The 19,966-nt window shown below is 37.4% G+C and overlaps 1 protein-coding gene across 3 annotated transcripts in view; it reads left to right on the top strand.

Annotated features, from left to right (window-relative positions):
- The window catches only part of MAST4 (microtubule associated serine/threonine kinase family member 4), a 414,690-nt gene that overhangs the window by 138,192 nt on the left and 256,532 nt on the right, over positions 1–19,966 (top strand). Inside the window, exon 1 of one of the 3 annotated variants that reach the window (XM_067569130.1) lies at positions 19,733–19,767. The exons of the other annotated variants lie outside the window; for them this stretch is intronic. The gene's annotated coding sequence lies outside the window, so the exon portion shown is untranslated. Of the gene's footprint in view, positions 1–19,732; positions 19,768–19,966 lie in introns of those variants that run through there. 3 annotated transcript variants of the gene reach the window in all.

Here is a 19,966-nt window from a genome sequence, read left to right as displayed (position 1 = left end):
TTTTGGCCTAAAAGATATTTTAATATTCAAACACTCAAACATTTTTCTTATTTTATTTGATATATTGTTACATAATCTTGAAGGAAGAATGGGGGCAGAGAGAAAAATCTCAACTGTTATACTCTTCTGAAGTGCCAGAATTAAAAAAAAAAAAAAAAAAAAAATTCTCCTTTCAATTTCAGATTCACATTTGAGTTTTCTACATGCCATCAAAAAGCCCGAGATTTTATGCTTTTAAGTATTAACAACCAACAATAATTCCTGAGTAAGCTAATCAAGAAGCTAGTAAAAGGGCATTTCCAAATCTACCTATTCACAGCCCATATCCTGGTTGCCACTTAGTTGGCATGATCTAGTTCAAATAGGAATGACAGCACAAGTCCCACTGAAAGTCAGTTTTAGTAGTGAAATTCAGTGGGACTGTACTCCTAAATTGCATAGGTGCTTTTGAAAATCCCACAGAAATATGTAGGAATAATATCCAATACAAAGGGACAAGAAAAAGTCTTCACTGGTTATCAATGGCTTTTTAACCATCCACAAAGGGCGTGCATCCATATTCCTTCCCCCCCAAGCAGAACTTCAGTGGAACAGAGAATTGAATGCTATATGCCTGCTTATTATACCCAGGTCACGAAAGAGGAGAAGAGCAAATGTTGAATTGTCTTAAAGGAAAAATGCTGCTGTATGAATCTGAATTTTAATAATGAAGCTACAGATTATCACCAAGAAATTATTTTGATAGACCTATAATGAATTGAAAACAATGGTTTACTGTTCCAAAGTGCTAGAGTATTTTCTTCAGGATGTTACCTGGAAATAAGTGAAATGGGAAAATGAAAAGGAAGAAGTTTAAACTGTAGATTTGTATTACAATCCTAGACATCAGAAATGCATTGCTTGCTTGAAAAAGCACTGGAACTCGTATTTCATGCTGACATTGTCTGCTATTATTGGTTAACACAAAAATTCTCCAATCTATGGTCCTAATCCAAGTTGATAAACAGTTCTAATGCTGATTTGCAAAAAAGAAAACATCTTACTGATACATCCTGTCTTCACTCTGTCTTGTTTTGACTGTAAGTTTCTTGAGGGAAGGGACTAACTACTTTCTGTATTATGCTGAACATATTGCTGGTGCTTCAAAATAAATGTGAATAATAGACCCTACTTTCTGTTGAATACTGTGTGTAAGAGAGTAGCTAAAACTACTTGCATCACAAAATGGTACTGTTATATTAATATGGATGGCACATATGGGCCCAAAGTGTTAAAGATATTAACATGACCCTGTACTGTCCAACATTAAAACAGTTTTAAACAAGGTTCAGGTTTTGGTATACAGAGACCTCAGCCTGCTTAGTGCCATGGCAACACATTATTAAAAATCTCTCTCTAATCTTTTTCTTAAAGATTAAAAAAAAAGGGGGGGGGAGGGGTATGGGAAAGGTTAAGGCATTTGAAATGTGAACTATTAAGTAAAGCTTTAATTTTAGTAATCTCCATTGTTCCTTTTCCCTTTAGCTAGAATGTTTTAGAAGAATCATCCCTCATTTGACAGTCCTTTAAATTGTATTAATAGTAATGCATCCTTTTTGGGAAAAAAGAGAAGAAGTTAATTGAAATAGGCTGGAGCTGTTGTTGAAGTCCGATCCCATTTCCTAAAACACAAAACAAGGCAAACTCACATGAAAACAGAGAAAAAAGCAGCAAAGATAGAATGTGTGGCTTCTGTCACTGGCATTGACTCTCATTTGCAATCTTGCTGCTGGTGAAACAGAAGTGCAGCATATGGTTTTATCAGCCACTCCAAGACCTGGCAAACTTGTACCAGCATCGGACTGATTAGGGCATTAGGACCTCTTGATCACAGTCTTACAGCAGAGTTGCAGAATATACAGTCTTGGCCAGCTAAGCTAGACTCTTATTTGACACAGGGTGAAAGAAGAAGTAATGTGGTTGTTGGCAGTGGCAGTTGGGGGAAAGAGAGAGGGTGGGAGGAGGTGTGATCACATCCGAGTTGGTGACTGGGTTTAGAAGAGGGCGGTGGGGTGGTATCATTTGGGACCCTGTGAGAACATCTCTCAGAATTAGTATGACAAAGGCCCAGAGGTGGTCAGGGTGTATCCTGGAGTTGCAGGAGATTGTGGGCATGGCAGCCACAATGGTAAAGCTTGCTCCTTCCTTTTTATCCCACTCCTCAGCTCCCAGTTGTTGTTAGACAGCTTTTTCTTGTGCTAATTTGCCCCCAAAAGTCTTCTATTTTTGAGAACCTCAAAAGAGAGTGGGTGGAGTAACCCATTCCCTCGTTATTTTGTTCACTAATTAGGCCTAATTTCCCCCATAGCAATTTTGGTCCTTTTATTTGCAGTCCTACATTTCTTTTGTTTACCAGGCATAAACTTAGCACAGTTCTTGACTTAGATCAGTATCTTGTTTAGACTAATTCAGTTTTTCTGTCTTCCTTTTACACCTTTTCCCATCAACGTTTTATAGGCTATCATGACATTTTATTAACTTTTATCCACTTTCCCGCAGTTAGGTTCACAACTGGGGTAGGCCTAACAGGCTCACCACAGTACTTTCCTTCATCGATAGTGATTGGTTTAGGATTTATTAAAGAAAGGATAGAAGCTTGACAACTTGAGAACAATAACTTTCGTCCCTCAGTCTTGACACCCCAATGCTTCTATGATGGCAATATCTTTTCAAGAGAGAGAAACTTAAATACTGTGGAATGGCCCAACTGGCTTGCTATGTTATTCAAACTTTCATTTCAACAAAACATTATTTAATCTAGAGGAACCTTATATGTCATTCAATGGCTTCCATTCTCACTAATGGCATTATCTCACAACCTTTCCAACTATGCAGAGGGCTGCAACAAAGGGCTTTTGCAGTAGTTCTTCAGTCTCTCACTAGAAATCTTCCCATGATAATCAGAGCCTACTTCTGTGGTAGGCAATGGGTAGCTGATGCACTATTGACAATCTAGGATTTCTCTGATGTTGTAGGCTTAAAAATTTATATATTTTTATTAGGTTACAACCTTAACTGAGTTGACTTTGATCAGTTTTCTCTATATTCCTCGGCATGTCTGCAAATGGTTTCCATTCAAGCCTTGTTCTGTTGCTTTCTCATTAAAGTAGATCTTATTGTAAAATACCTTAATATCCTACAGAAGCAGATGGGAACATCAACTTCTCTGTCCCTTCTAGAGAGAGAGAGGATATTACAAACATGAGCACAAGTGAAAAAGCATGTATTGTCTTATGATTTTTCTCAAGATTTCCCCCTGGATATTGATAAACTGCTTTTGGACTTTGTGGGACAGGCATAGTCACCATATTGCTCATCAGTTCTTTATGCTTTTATGGTGGACTGATTGTCTTAGAATGACTGTATCATCTATTCAGTTTCTTTTTTTTCTAATCACTGCACCCCCATCCTGGTGTACATATCCTTATATAGGTAGATTTCCCATTCCCATTTGATTAAACCTTATTTTCAGTACAGTCTAGGCTGTTCCGCAACGTTTACTTGAAGGCCATGGAATCAATTCTTAAGAATTCTCTTATTCTGTTGTGGAACAATTGGAGATTACGGAAGAGAAAAGAAACCTATATTCGTGCTCTAATTGACCTGGTGCCACTTGAGTAAAAGATGCAGTAGTCAGTGGTAAATTAGTTAACTTCTGTTCTCTCATGAATAGACTTAACCTTTTGTTCTCCTAGCATATTTGCAATTACATGGTGTCATGAAAAAAATGTGGGCAATACACAGTCAATGGAACTGTAACCATCTTTGAAGACTTTATAATGGGTTTTACACTTTGGGAATAATCTATGCTTGGCTGAACAAGCATACGTAGTTTTAGATGCTAGGGTCTATCCAAAATTTGTGAAAGCTGGTAGCCATGAGAAACAGAATTAAATCATGAGATTCCAAAACACAAATGGTTATGCTGTTGGAAAGCAGGTAACTATCCGTTCATTTCTTTTTTTATTTTAAAAAAAAAAAATTGTTGGACTTGAGCTCACTCACTAGACAGAGAATAGTTTAAACAGGAAACATTCCTAGTTTGAGAACACTTTTTACTCACACACAGAACTTAACAAAGTAAATTTTGCCTTTTGGTTATGCTCATCATGGAAAACTAGCTTTTTCATAAAAGAGAAATTGAATGTTAATATAGCAAATACTGGAAAAACAGAAATAAATGACCAATAGGAAAATAAGTGTTTCCTTTATGTAGTACTTTCATTTTTTTACTATAGTAGTTATGCCTATCTGTGGTATAATCTGTTTATAACTCTGCAAGAGATTGGCAAGGTGAACCAACCACCAAATTAATCAGAATATTGAAAACCCTCAAACCCAGCTCTGGTGGAGGAAAATTGCAGTTGACGTATGCCACGAAGGGGAAAGGACCAAGAACTGGAAAGTGTTTGAATTTTGCAGTAGAAGAAGCACAAGAGGGAAATATTGGTTATATGTAAGTACATTGTTAGCTTCATTGGGTTGAGAAAATAAATCCTCATGGGTAGTTCATTGCAGATCAAATACATTTTCAGTAGCATTTTTAAAGAGCAAAACCGGGGATTTGGCTGTGTTTAAAAATGATTGGAAAGTAAGAGAGACAATTATGTTCTTGGGTAAGGGGGGAAACCTATCCTATATTAATAGTGGCACTTGGAATACTGATCTATTCTGTTTTGTTGAATTTGCATAATAGAGACCATTTACTAAAGATCTAGAGAAGGATAATGATAGTTGTTAGAGTATGAATAAGCTTGCATATCATGAGAATTTATAAAGACTTGGATCATTGACCCTGGTAAGGAGGAAACTGAAAGCGTATTTAATTGAGGTGATGTTTAGAAAATGCCAGCATAATAAGCCCTCGTCAGGTGCTGCTTTTTGTCCTTTCTCTTAGGAGGAGAAAAGATTAACTTGAAACTGAAAAGTTTTTAAATTTTAAGTTAACAGAACTCTTCTGCACTGTGTATTTTCATTCTTTGATATTCAAATTGTGACAGGATAATATTGAGGCATGTAGGTTAGCAGAATTTTGTAAAGGATAACTTTGAGCATAAATAACCTTACAGCTCATGTTGAAATAGAGGGTAGAGAAATCATATGTCATGCTTCAGTGAAGTATCACCTGCTAAGATTTGGAAAGATTTTTTCCCCCTCTAATGCTTCTGCATAATATATACCAGGAACAGTGAACTGCTGTGTTCTGAAGCTGGAAACAGGCTTACTGACTCTAAGCATCATGGTGTGATCAGTATGGTGAACTCATATATGCTATATTTTGCCACAGTAAGTAGTACTATATTTGATAGAGGGAGAAATATTGTGTTTACTGTAATCAACATATTGCATTTATCTGTAACTATATAGAACATCTTCTTAAATAGAGATTTGGTTATTATATTACTGCATAATGATTCTCTAAACAATCATTACAATAATAAGCTTAGTTTTTATCATTTTGTTTCTGGTATTTGCATATTAATTTGTAAACCTGTTAAAACTTCATAAATAAACAAATAGCACATGTGTGTGTGTTCTCTCTCTCTCTCTCACAAACACACAAATGAGCTGGTGCAAGTAGTGTTTTGTCCAGGAGGTGGCATAAGAGCCAAGTGTCTCAAAAGTAAATGAATTGTGTATTTCTGGTCTTTGGACCCTTTTTGTATAGTTACTTTTTCTGTACTCATTGAATTACCGCCAAGTCACACTTCGTAAACACATGCCTTGATGTGGGAAAGAAATTAATTTTCAAGAATGTTAAGACAGCATAGCCTAGAAGGTCATTTAAATAATAATAACCCTAAAAAAAGCCTTTTTTCCCCCTTCCAGAAAAGGCAACTGGTGTCCCCCTGGTCTTTGTTATATATAGTAGATTGGTGATGCTATCCTACAGTAATTTTTGTACCTGGACAGTATAAGTATAGTATAATTTTATTCAAAGAATCTACCACTTTATGTAAAGAAAGTCTTTGAACATTTATCAGTTCTAGAAGACCAAAAATATCAGTGTGTTTCTAAAGGGAATATTAAACTTGAATTTCTTCCAGGTGCAGTGTATTCTGAATGGCATTTGGTGGCTCAAAATAGCAGTACAATCTATTGCACCATGTTGTTGGAATGACATATTAGTAACCCCTCGTGGATATACAATTAAATATTCTGGCTAAATGAGCAACTCTTTGCAGAGAGTGTAATAGTTACGCTAATTATACTCAGTGATGGTAAAAAAGAATGCAAATTAAGCAGCACTCTGCCAATCCAGTGTAAGTGTCTCATCTGAAAACCTGGTTAACAAACTGTCAACATAGTTTTAAAACATATGTAAATAATAACAGGTGTTTGGATGTTGATGCTCTGTCCAGTCTAATTGCTTGGCTTTGGTTGTATTTTTAATACTGAAAGGGATTCTCTGAATGCCTGAAGACTGCACTGTCAGTACATATCAGTCCTGTCCTCTTGTTCCTGGGCCAACAGTGTCAGAAGCATGCTGATGTCCATCCCATGTGCATCAGTGCCTTCTGTTGCTCAGAAGTGATGCTACTGGCTGATGAAGAACCAACTTATTTGACTATCTTGAGTCTCTTTCAGAAGAATATTTGCTACAATGCAGAGCCTCGAGGCTTGTAGAGAAAAAGAGGCTACATAGGGCTTGGGGGGGGGAGGAGACGAATCAGGTATTGAAATAACTTTAGAAAGATGTGTGACTGTGTGTTGAAGATAGGTAGGATATAGGGAAAGGGAACAGAGAAGAGGGGATGCCAAAGAGGAGGGCGAAGTTTCTATTGCAATGTACTATGAACATATGTGGGATTTGCTAAATTTAAGACAGAAATAATGTTTCTAATTGGCCACTTCAGTTTTAAAATTTATTTTTCTTTCACATTCACACATTTCATAGACTCATACAATTTATGGTCAGAACGGACCATTGTGATCATGTAGCCTGACCTTTTGCACAGTGCAGGCCACAGAACCTCACCCACTCCTGAAATAAACCCCTAACCTCTGACTGAGTTACTGAAATCCTCAAATCACAGTTTAAAGACTTAAAGTTTCAGAGAATTAATCATTTACACTAGTTGAAATCTGCAAGTGACTTATGCCCCATGATGCAGAGAGAGGTGAAAAACTCCCAGGATCTCAGCCAAATCTGACCTGGGGGAAAATTCCTTCCCAACCCCACATATGGCAATCGGTTAGATCCTGAGCACTTGGTCAAGACCCACCAGGCAGATACCTGGGAAAGAACTCTCTGTAGTAACTCAGAACCCTCCCCATTTAGTGTCCTGTCTCCAGCAGTTGGGGATTTTTCCTACTGGCAGTCACCGATGGGCCACATGTCATCATAGGCAGTCCCATCGTACCATCCCCTCCATAAATTTATCACTCTGTCTTGAACCAGTTGGGTTTTTTGCCCCTACTGCTCCCCTTCAATAATATAAAAGGAGAGAAAGGAAAAGTACACACCTGTGCTAAGAATTTCAACCTGTATGAGACTTAATTTGAAGAAATTCTGTGGCAAGAATATTTTTTGTTTATATAAAACAAAATTTCTTAATGACTTATACAGAAGATTAAGGAAATGTATCATAGCTTCCTAGTTGATGATGGTATTTGATGCTTGAGGGAAATTTTGAGTTAGCAGTGAAAGGTTCTCTTGTGTATACAGTAGCCTCTTATGAATTAAACCTTGTGATCCATGTGTTGAATAGGAGAGAATTGGAGAAATGAGAAACTTTCTTTTTTTTTTTTTTTTTTTTTTTTTTTTTTTTTTTTTAAACACACAACAAATGCATTGATATGTTCTCCTAATTGTTAAGGTAAAGAGATGATTTAAGTCGCATCACTTTAAAAGAGGTGGATACAATTAGCTATAATGATATATAACATTAAAAAAAAAAAGAGAGTTCTGTGGCACTTTAAAGACTAACAAATTTAATTTCAGCATAAGCTTTCGTGAGCCTCAGCTCACTTCCTCAGATGCAGTAGGTAGAAATGATACAGCAAATGGGTAGCATATAGGAGGCATCATATACATATACAAGCGCATAGAGAACAATGGGATAGGTGGGTAAAAGCCAGGTACTTCAGGTCTAATGACAACCATTGAGTAGGAGGTGAGAATGGGTGATCAAAGCAATTTACCTCTTGTAATGAGAGAGCCATTCCAAATCTCTGTTTAAACCCAGTTTAAATGTGTCAAGTTTGCAGATAATTTCTAACTCAGCAGTTTCTCTGTGAAGTCTGTTTTTGGAGTTTTTTGGGGAAGTACAGCAACCTTCAGGTCAGCGACATAATGCTCTGGGAGACTGAAGTGTTCTCCAACTGGTTTATGGATGTTGTTTTTTATGTCTGATTTGTGTCCATTTATCCTTTTGCGTAGTGATAGTCTAGTTTTGGCCAATGTACATGGCAGAGGGGCATTGCTGGCACATGATGGCATATATAACATTAGTGGATGTGCAGGTGACTGAGCCCCTTATGGTATGATTGATGTGGTTAGGACCAGTGATGCTGTCACTAGAGTCGATGTGTGGGCAGAGCTGGCAACAGGGTTTGTTGCAGGGATAGATTCCTGGATTGGACTTCTTGTAGGGTGTATGGTTGCTGGTGAGTATTTGTTTCAGGTTGGGGGGCTGTCTGTAAGCCAGGATGGGTCTGTCACAGCCCACTGCCTGAGCGAGAGATGGATCATCTGCTAGGATAGGTTGTAGATCTTTAATGATGTGTTGGAGAGATTTTAACTGGGGATTGTGTGATGACCAGTGGTGTTCTGTTGTTTTCTTCGTTGGGTTTGTCCTGTAGTAGGTGACTTCTGGGTACCCGTCTGGCTCTGTCAATTTGTTTCTTCACTTCTCCAGGTGGGTATTGTAGTTTTAGGAATGTTTCATAGAGATCCTGTAAGTGTTTGTCTCTGTCTGAGGGATCGGAGCAAATCCGGTTGTATTTTAAGGTTTGGCTGTAGACAATGGATCATGTAATGTGTCCAGGGTGGAAGCTGGAGGCATGAAGATACGTATTGCAGTCAGTTGGTTTTCGGTATAGGGTGGTATTAATGTGCCCATCCTTTATTTGTATTGTAGTGTCCAGGAAGTGGATTTCTTGTGTGGACTGGTCCAGGCTGAGGTTGATAGTGGGATGGAAATTATTGAAATCCCGGTGAAAATCTTCGAGGGACTCTTTCCCGTGGGTCCAGATGATGAAAATGTCATCAATGTAGCGTAGGTAAAGAAGAGGTGTTAGGGAAGGAGTTTAGAGGAAGCGTTGTTCTAGGTCAGCCATAAAAATGTTGGCATACTGTGGGGCCATGCAGGTGCCCATAGCTGTCCACTGACTTGGAGGTATAGATTGGCTCCAAATCTGAAGTAGTTGCGGGTCAGGACACAGTCACAAAGTTTAGCTGTCAGGTGTGACATATGATCATCGGGGAAAATGTTCTTGATGGCTTGAAGTCCATCTTTGTGTGGAATGTTGTTGTAGAGAGCTTCTACATGCATAGTGGCTATGATGGTATTTTCTGGGAGATCACTGATGGAGGAGCTACATATCCACGGCATTATAACTGGTTGAAGTCAAAGGAACAAGAAGAGAACATTCTACATGTAGAAAGTTTTATCAAATTATGTTTAGGAAAATATTTGTTCTAAGACTCCTACCAGTTAATGATATCTACACAATTTATTGTACCTTGCACATTTTAACATTTAAAATGTGTATTCATTACAATAAACTGGAATTGTGAAGAGATTTGTTTACTATGCCTTAAGTGGTAATAGAATCCATAATTGTTAGTGCTCAAGTCTAGCAAAATACAATTAGTTGCTGTGAAACACATTGTACGTTAATGATACCATTAAGATTAATTAATATAAATGGATGAGCTAAGAATTTCAAACAGGACAATACTGACTTTATAACACTGTAGAATCTGAGAATTTATTTCCTTGTCTTCTGAAGATAATGTACAAGTCACCTATAATGGCCTTGTATATGTACTGTACATATAAGATGTAGTCTACAAGAGTAAATAAATCCTGAAAAGAGATAAAACTGGTAATACTTCTCGTTTATCACTTGGTATGTGATAAAATGGTCCAAAATCCCACATTGACTGACTTCTTTAGTTAAAGTACTTTATCAGGAAATCAAACAACTTACAGGGTTTCTTTGGAGAAACTCTTTGGGGAATTCCACAGTAGATGGCATAACTGTAAGGGTTTTGTTTATATAGTAGTTATGTTTGTGCCTATCTGTATATAAATGTTAATGTTTCTTGCACTTTAACTGGGAAGGTTGATGTAATGAAATTCAGTTTCCCCTCTCTCTCCATGTTGGTTGATGTGGGGATGGAATAGGGATAAAGGAATAATTGGCTAGTAATTAGTTGTTTTAGGCTCAGTGATGTTAAGCTTTCCCTGAAAGAGAACAGGAAAGTGTGATTATTTGTGTAGTGGGGAAGGAAAATTGGCAGCAGTAACTTGGAAACTCTCCATGGATGTACACTTAAAGGGAGGATGTGGCTTTGCCAGTAGCATTAGTTTTAGGATTTAATTAAGTGTCTCATTGCTTTTTAGCTTCTACAGATTTCAGATAGACAACCACATTGGAAAAACTTGTATATGTATTCAGCAAGTTTGGATTCTTGCAAATTGTTTGACATGTTATAAAGACTGCTCATGTGGTTTTGAGACTATTTTCATCATGGTAACATCAATTGTGTCCTAGTCAGACAGTGCTTTATGATAAGCAATAGTCTGCTACAGAGTAATCCATATTTTGCCCATAGGTGCAATATTTTTCCTCTTGAAAATAAGAAAGAATTCACAGGCTGGAGCCAAAACTATTTCAGGCAGTAACTGGGTGAAACTTTTATTAATATCTCACCATCCCACCCACGTCTCCCAAATAAATTGGATTAAATTTACCTTGTTTTGTTTTTTGTTTGATGCCTGAAATTTGACGCAGGTTCAACATCTGCTGTGAATTTCTAGTGCATCCCTTTTTTTCACGAGGATTCTGTAGTGAGATTTGTGGCTTTGGTTTGGAACACTGGAAGAGTCAGCACTTTTGCACAATTTTAACACGAAATGAGGCAGAGTTCAGTGTTTTCATATGAAGTTCCTTTTTCAGCTATGAAACTCAGTAAAACACGGTGGGTGTAAAACTTCCTTTGGAACTAGAACCACTGAATTTCAGAATGTTGCAGCAGGCAGAGGAGGTTAATATTGATGTGCCAATGCACATTCGTCTTGACCTGTGATATCTATGTTGTCCTCACAGTGGGATGAGTAGAACGCTTAAGTGACCTAACTTGTTCATTGTTTGGTCTTGAGTAAACAGTCTGATGCTGGTCCACAGTCAGCAAATGAAACCAGGATTCCATATGTGAAACTCTAAGATCTCAGTGGATTATAATCTGCCTATACAGTACTTGCTTTATTTCTTAATATATAGCATAAATTCAGCATGCTTCGGTATATGATATCTTGTCCTCACATTCTGTGCATCTTGATCCTTTAGATCATTTCCATGGGAGAAGTGTATAACTGAGGAGTAAAGATTGAATTGGAGGACGTTGGTAAAATAACAAGCTCCACCCACACGAGACATCAAGTAAAGATGCCAAAATGAGATTCTGCTCATGTGTACTGTGCAGATTTTCATGATATTTCTCTTGCTTGTGTGTTTGGATCATAGCCGTTTTTAAAAATTATTAGTCTTTTAAAGTTAACATTCCATTTAGATGAATATGGAAAGTTCACGCCTCTCAGAGCTGGTGTTTCAGTCTGTCTGAAGGGTTAAGCAGGCATCATTTCAGACTTGATTCACAGTTTGAAAGTTACCCTGACAACGATACGGACTAGAGGTTTTTTTTTTTAAACTGAGAACTTTTGGAACTTTGTGTGTTATGACAGAGGAAAGCCACCTAGCTGCTAAATAGGAATTCATTGTTCCTGTATGATGCTGTTAAGAACTGAAGCACAATGATTGCCATAGGTATTCTAACCTCAGTCCCATATATTGTCTGTTGTTGGTTATTTATAGAATAGTATGAGTGTGATCTCTAAGGATTCAGTGTAGGCAAAAGAGACTGTCAATTGTAGAGTCTGAAAGATGGTCATAATATTCTACTAGGCCATCGGTGAGACCCAGCTTTACAGTTACTGTTCCTAAAAGATCTCAAACGCCTCCAAATGCAGGAGTCTCTGGGCAGATGATGTATGACTCCAGCCCTCACAAAAAGAATGTGAGCATTATTGTAATCCTTAATTATTATTTTTTTTAAAGAATCTTTCCATTCCCTCTACAGTCTATCTTCTTGTCTACCCATCTTTAGATTGTGAGGTCCTTAAGACAGAAGCTGTTCCTTCTTGTCTGTCTGGAAAGTGCCTAGCACATAATGGGATGCTACTATAAACTGGTATTAAATGAAGTAGTTATACCCTGAATCTGTAATCCTCCTAATGCCAGCGCCAAATACCACTGTTCAATATAGAAATGAATGAGCATTTATATAAGCAAATTTTATGTGGAGGAAGTCCCATGGAGCATGCAGGGAGAGCTGTTGGGCTAGTAGAGTGTTTGGGTACCTGAAAGTTCAGATATGTACATTCTTATCTTTGGAGGTTCTCATTATTATTATGTGCTTTAAAACGGTGTAGCATATCTGCTGCCAATACTAGGATGTTTGTGTTCACTCAGTAAGATCAGAATAAAGGCCTTTGGCTAAGAAGACTAAATTAATTCAACTTGAAGCCTCTAGGTAGGCTTAAACTTGACTCAGTCTTGGGATTTCAGATTTAATATTTGAAGTCCTTTTGCCTTATGCCAGTGCCATTCATGCTTTAATCAATGTTTCATTTTAGCTTCTGTTAAATTGTATAGATAGCCTTACATTGAGGTTTCCATTACAAATGTGGGTTTTTTGACATGCTCAGACCTGCCTAATAAAATTAAACTTGATGCAGTGGAGAAGGGAAGCCAGTTGGGGGATGTGGGGTCTGAAAACAAACTTGTAAAGCCAAATTACCAGGCCATAAAACTGCCTTATAGTTTGTGCTTATTTTTTTAAAAATTATGTATAATTGTGCTCCCAAGTCTAAGCTTTCATTTAAAAAAGATGAAAACAGTCTCTAGCTCTAATGATAGGAAAGGGAGCCTTCAAAATGTCAACCAAAAATACAAAGATGCAGTAATCATAGAACCATATAAGTATAAAACTGGAAGGGACCTCAGTCCTGTCTTGAGTGCAGGGGCTAAATTAGATGACCTACTATGTAATAACTAGACCATTCCTGACAGGTGTTTGTCCAACCTGTTCCTTTTCTTAAAAGCCTCCAACGATGGAGATTCCATAACCTCCCTAATGTCTGTACACCACCTGAAACAATAGTTGTGAGGTGCACGAACTGCCCAGTCAACGTAATGGTGCACTAACTATTTGACTGGTGACCATTTAGTGGAAACATGCTTGTCCTTGCTGGCAATTGTGGCTGATATTTGGGTTGGGTGCAGTGTGGTAGCTGCTGTCAAGAGTTGCTGGAAGGTGGAACAAGTAACTTCAACACCTATCCTATCCCGAAATTTAAAATCTTCTCTGCCCCTGCTCAAAAAGGAGGTGGGAAAGAGGTGATATATCCATTCTTAGTGCCCGACTTCCTCAATACCAAAACATTAAAGCCACCTCCTATGCTGCTTTGGTTACCGAAAGCTTTAGTGTTTCCTTATTCAGCTGTTCAAACCACCTGCATTCCCTTGACAAGACAGCTGCTGAAGATTAAGATGACAATGAGTAGTAGTTAATTTTTGAAACTGAGTTTAACATTGACACCATCTTCCCAATACTGTATTGATTGGACTGAAATAAACGAAGTGGGCAGTGAATGCAGATGGATTGGGTCAGTGTCCTTGCTTTGCCTATGTGTAAAATATCATTATTTTAAAGTCTAATATCTTGGGGTGTTCCAGCAGTAGAAGCTAGATGGGGCTCTCCCCTTTCCAGTAGTGTAAAACATCCGTTTCTAGCCCTCCTGGATTGCACGTTATTTGACCTTAACCAATCACTGGTGCAGGACTGATTGTCCTGAACCTTACATTCCCACATTTGAGGAGAAAACTTCTCTGGCAGATTGACTTTAAAAATGCAATGATGGCTTGATGCTGCCGAGAGATTTAGTTTCTTGGAATAGTACCATCAGGGACAATTTAGTGGGTGGAGTACATGTGAGTTGATCCATGTTAGATAATAAATACAATTTGTCCTGTGTTGCCACAGGGTGTCATATGAATATTATCATCACATATGCAGTGTGGTTATGTATAAATATAAAGGCATATCAAACAGCTGTGCTTTTAAAATTCTTAATTACAGAAACTTGTGTGTCAAAGGTCAAGCTCAATTTTTTTTTTCCAGTTAAGTGATGGCATAGTAATTTCTAATTCTCCTCTCAAAGCGCTGGAGATTAGATGAAATAATATGATAAATGCAATGAATAGCAATATTAATGAGACTATAAACTGCCTAAATTTGCGGAATTGCTTCTTAAATCATCTACTGTAGTGATGTTACTCTCCATCATCTCTTTGCAGTTTAAAGTAAAAATAGACAACATTATTGTGGAGATGTAACCATGCTAAATATATAGACTGTCATCACATTTAATCAGGACATACTCTGTCCATACAGTTGAGAGGAAAAAACCTTCCAGAAACAGTTTTGGCTATTTACCTTTATTGGCTTTTCTTAAAATGCGTTTGCTCCTCATGACGGGGGAAAAAAAAAAAAAAGAAAAAAGTTCTACTTCTCAGTTTTATGATACGTGCTGTATTTGGTGTATGTGTGGTTGTGTATGCGCATAAACGTGCAACCAAACCAGAGTGTTTTCTCCTGTGATTGATGTGAGGATATTTATAGGGACAGTCTGCTATATTTCATATGTATATGAGGATGTCATTGTTAGTGTTCCAGAACATTATTTATATTTTATCATTTTCTTCTGGAATGTCATTTTGTTCAATAGTATGAATCCCGTCATTTCACCTGTTACACTTTTGATGGTTAATATGGCATAAATAATTAGATGAAAAAGTGGTGCACACCTCCAGACAACACGATAACATCTTGTGAGAAGCTCTGATGCAAATTACATATACTGTGGTGCAGCAAACTCCAAGCGCATGCATTATGAAGCGTCTCAGAAAGCTTATAAATTGAATGGAAACAATTGCTTAAATGGTAGGATAGTGTAGACTGCAAATGTGTGCTACTTGCCCCTTCTGTAATTCATGCTAAAAAGCAACATGAGAGTATTAAAATGCCATTCTTAGAATTGCCACAGTATGTATTGTCAGTGGAAAGGTGATTGCGCTTTTCTATCTGGGATAAATTTAATCTTCCACTGGAAGACAGTCTCCTTTGTTTCTTGACATGCATTCTAACCTATGTAGGTTATTACATGAAAAACCTTTCATTTCCTTTCAGATAACTCTTATGTAAAATGTTACATCTTGGGCAATAGAAAAGCAGCATTTTGTCTGTAATTTCATTCAGGAAATTCCTTTCTGTATAGAAGATACGTAGTTCTTTTAAGTTGTCTGTTCCCAGAAATAGACACTCCCTGTAGTATTTGAAAAGGAATTGAATGACATTTCAGGTTTCTTGTCAGGTTGTAGGCATTTGGTAGCTATGCCATTAAGCAGGGGGTTACTTATTAGCATTTATTATTATTACTGAAAGAAGAGATTTAACCCTGTGAAATTATCTGAATCTTGGGTATGCAGAATTTTTAATGCCATACAGGCTTCAGAGCAAAACAGAAGTACATTAGCTCATCAAGCTGTACATTGAGAAATCACACACAACTTCTTGTCATAAATTTGTATATTTGCTGTCATGATACAACCAACAATTCTTTCTTTAACATTCCTGTCTTTTAGGCCAGTTGATGACATTTTGGTGGGGAAAACAAGTGCAACAGTTTGGGTTTTAAGAAATTTTCTGGTTTTTATACTTAAACTTCTTTAAAGGTCTCTCTCTCTCTCTCTCTCTCTCTGTATGTATGTATGTATGTATGTATGTGTGTATGTATATGTGTGTATATATATGTGTGTATATATATATATTCAACCCCCACCAGCTGAAACATGCGGTGGACTCCACAGCAGGGTTTTGCACTGTACTATGGATCCTACAAATCCTAACTGTCATCCCCTTTGAAACTTCAAAAAGTTTCATTATTTTGACTCCTGCCCACATCTACTTTTTGGAGATGGAGAAAGCAAGCAATGAAGGAAGCACGAGGGCGCATGGAGTAAACAGAGTTCGGTGCAAATATAAAAAAGGAGAGAAAAGCTGAAAGAAGAGATAAATAAAAATGAAAACGAGAAGAGAAGGGCACCAGGATGAATTGGAAGGAGGGGGTAAAGGAAATAGAGAATAAATCAGAAAGCCAAAGTTTCTACTTTAATGGACTTGGTTATTTTAAAATTGTAGTGCCTAGCACGTATGTCCTATTTCTCTTTAAGCCTGGGGAAAAGAATGAGATGTCTACCTACTTTTGGTGCTTGTTATATTAATATTGCTTATTAATATTGGCTATCTAGTCGGGTCTGTGGTTAAAGCAGAGTTCCAATAGCTGATAATGCTGCTTTTTTAGTCTGATGCTGGGGCCTGAATTGGCTGCTTACATTCCTGGGAACTGGGAGAATGCCAAGGTGGCTTTAACTGGGTCTCTGACACGGCTGAGGATCTGGCTTATTATATATACATGACTTGAAACGTCAGTATAATAAAAAGGCTTTTTTTTTTTTTTTTTTTTTTTTTGAGTGAGTGACTCATATTGATGATTGGTAGATATCTAACTTAAATATCTGACATTTGAACACTTTTTTGGTTTTAAAAATGTATTTTTAAAAATTACACCTGATGTAACATAGTATAGGAAGTGTTGGCAAAGTTGACTCTCTTACAGCATAATTGCAAACCTCAGAAAAATGGTCTTTATTATCAAAGATCCTGCTGGAACCTTCTGTACTCTGTGCATGAGCACTGTTACTATATAACTTTTAAAAAAATTAATTTCTTACCCATCTTTGATCACGTCAAATTATGTAGACCTAGGGCAAATGGAGCAACTTTTCTTTTCCTATTCCTTCAGCTATGCTATTATTGTTCAGTGTTGTTCTTTCAGCAACCTCTTATTTTTGTCCCAAATGTTTTTGCCTCTAGCGGGTTTTATTTCTTTAAAATGTATGTGGTCCACTTCTCAAAGTGATTCATTCTGACAGGAAATCAATACTTTTTCATACTAGATTTGATGGTGTGATTGTCATAATCTTCGTCTTAGACTTTTTGTTAATGGCTGAATACTAACCTTGATTTTTTTTCTTGATTTTTATATCCTTTGCTAAGAAATGTATCTTTCACCACCACTCAAGCCCATTCTCTCCAGAAAATTTTTGTAGATACATCATATCTTTCAGTGCAAATATACTGGAACCAGGCATCTGCAGAACTACCTGCTACTTCTTTATAGATGCGCTTATTCCTGCAGCTAGATTTCATTGCTGTGACCTGTGATGTCATTCATGGGATGACACTTCTGAAATAAAAAACTTCCCCCAACACTAGCCAATTAAGGCAGTTAACTTCTCTGGGATGAGGATAAATAATTAAAATTCCCTTTTGTGAAGTGCCAAGTTTAATATCTCTGAGGAGAAAAAGGGGGGGGGGGTGCCCTTTCTAAATATTAGCTGGCAATCAGGTCTGCGTTCAGAATGTCTGAACTTAATTTTGTCTTTATAGTAGGACTTTTGGCAATATGACATTTCAAGGTTAGATTGAGGTGCCTGGTTTTGGAAATACTATGTTTTTCTATGAGTATGAAATTAAAATGCTTGAATGTTTCCTAATTTATGTTGTATCAACTGAGCAATCCTAAATGGAAAACCTACTGGCAGGCTTGTGGGGATATCTCCCCTGGTAATGTGTGCAGTATTTCTTGACAAGATTTTCCCCTTGTAAATCTAGAGATGTATGCACAGATAATTTTTTAACACAAAATGTAATCAATTTAACTCAGTGACTGGGTCCTTAAACCTCTAAGATTTTTAATGATTTAGTATCAATTGATATCAAGGCTAATAGTCTGACAGCTTCAAAAAAAAATCAATGCTTAGCATAGTAGCGGCTTTACTGATAAGAAAAATCAAATACTTTACTTTTTCCTCTTGGAATTTGTTTATCCAGGAATGATCACCTCAGATATAGCATCTGGTTTTCAGTACAGAGCTGTCATTTCGTCATTTTTCCTCTTGTCCTGCTAGGTTGATTTGAGGCCCTAGGAGCCCAAGTGACTCGCCCAATGTCATTAGGTGAGTTAGTGGCAGGTTTCTGTTTTTCTTTAACCACTAGATCCCGTTCAGCTTCTTAATTTAAACATGTGCAGTTTGAAAGCAAAGGGGGATACTTTCTTAAAAAGTGGCATTACAGTGCAGTGTTACTAATGAACTATGCAGATAATGAAAACTTAATATTCATCTGCTGGCTGCCTTGAATTGAAATTAAATGAGAATGAACAAGGTAAACAAGCTGAAATAGACTGTGAAACGACATATGTTGGGAATCCTATTTTTATTTATAATTTTTTTATTAATTTTTCCAAATACACCATATACCAAAATGCCAGATTCATCATAATACACTAAGTAAATAAAGAGGGTTAGAATAAAGGGAAGGGAGGGGAAGCTACATATCTATCTTCAGGGTCTACGTTAATCATAGACCTCTTAAAAAGTCAGCCCAAATTGCTTTGAATTTTCCAGATATTCCCTTTCTGCAGAATGCCAGTCGTTCGTTAGCTGTGAGGTCAGCCATATCACTGAGCTAGACAGGGAATCCTATGTGTTGACTGTTTATACTAACGTAGCTGAGTTAACATTTCACCTAATGAATGCATTTAATTTTTACTTATATTTTGATCAGGTGTTAATATTAGTGGGAATGACATTAAACCCTAAAATATTTCTATATTTGTGGTCTAAGAATAGGCTTACTAGGTATTTATGTAAATAAATTGGCTTTCAAGCTGTTAAGTAAAACGCCAGTGGTGACTGGAAAACTGCCTCTGTGTTGTTAAAAGGCAGCTTGTGTGTTATGCTACATTTTGTTTTCTTTGATGCCATCAAAAAGATGAGAGCCAGGCTTGGTCGTGCTGCTTGACTGACCAGCTGTGCCCCAGTTTTTCACCATCACAATCAGCTGCCGCCTTTACTGAGGTGTCACTGCTGATTTACTCAGACACTGACCTTACAGTTGCCTCTGAAAGTGCTTGACCTGGAAGCCAGTGCCCAAAGCAGTTTGCCGTTAGCACAGGATGCCAGTGTTACTGTTTTGAATATAACAATGCTCACAGGATTTCCTCCGTCCAATAGCTATTCCTGCCTGAATGAATGTGTTAGGGGTCTGGAGCCCACTTGCTGCTTTGTAACACAGTACTGCAAGCATTCATGGTCTCTGAAGTTGCTGGAGTGAATAACTAAACCAGAGTCAGCTGACTTTCACTCTCCAATCAGATAAATTGTGATGTAAGTGTTTAGCAGCTGCTAGGATCTGAATAAGGGTGCTGAAGTCTGAGCTAGTACAGCATGGCTATCCTGTTGTGGGAGGAATAAGGGAAGATAAATAGTGCAATGGATGAGTCCAGCATTCTGAGGAGACGAGGGCTTCAGGTAGGAAACTGTCCATTCATGAAATATGTTTTCTCAATGAATCACTGTTGATTTCAAAGTTCCTGTTTCATTCCTTTACTGTACCCAAATGTATGGACAATTTTTTAAACTACATACTTGCAGTGAAATGTGTAGTGTGTCATGCTACAGGTACAAGTGCTCATCAGCTCTTCTGTCTCTAGGATCTGTCTGATGATTT

The sequence above is a fragment of the Emydura macquarii genome, unplaced genomic scaffold (genome assembly GCF_026122565.2).
Source record: "Emydura macquarii macquarii isolate MOO-44397 ecotype Brisbane River unplaced genomic scaffold, CSIRO-AGI_Emac_v2 contig_2897, whole genome shotgun sequence".
NCBI classification, from domain to species: domain Eukaryota; kingdom Metazoa; phylum Chordata; order Testudines; family Chelidae; genus Emydura; species Emydura macquarii.
The sequence above is the reverse complement of the archived record's forward strand: the minus strand, read 5'-3'. Positions and strand labels throughout refer to the sequence as shown.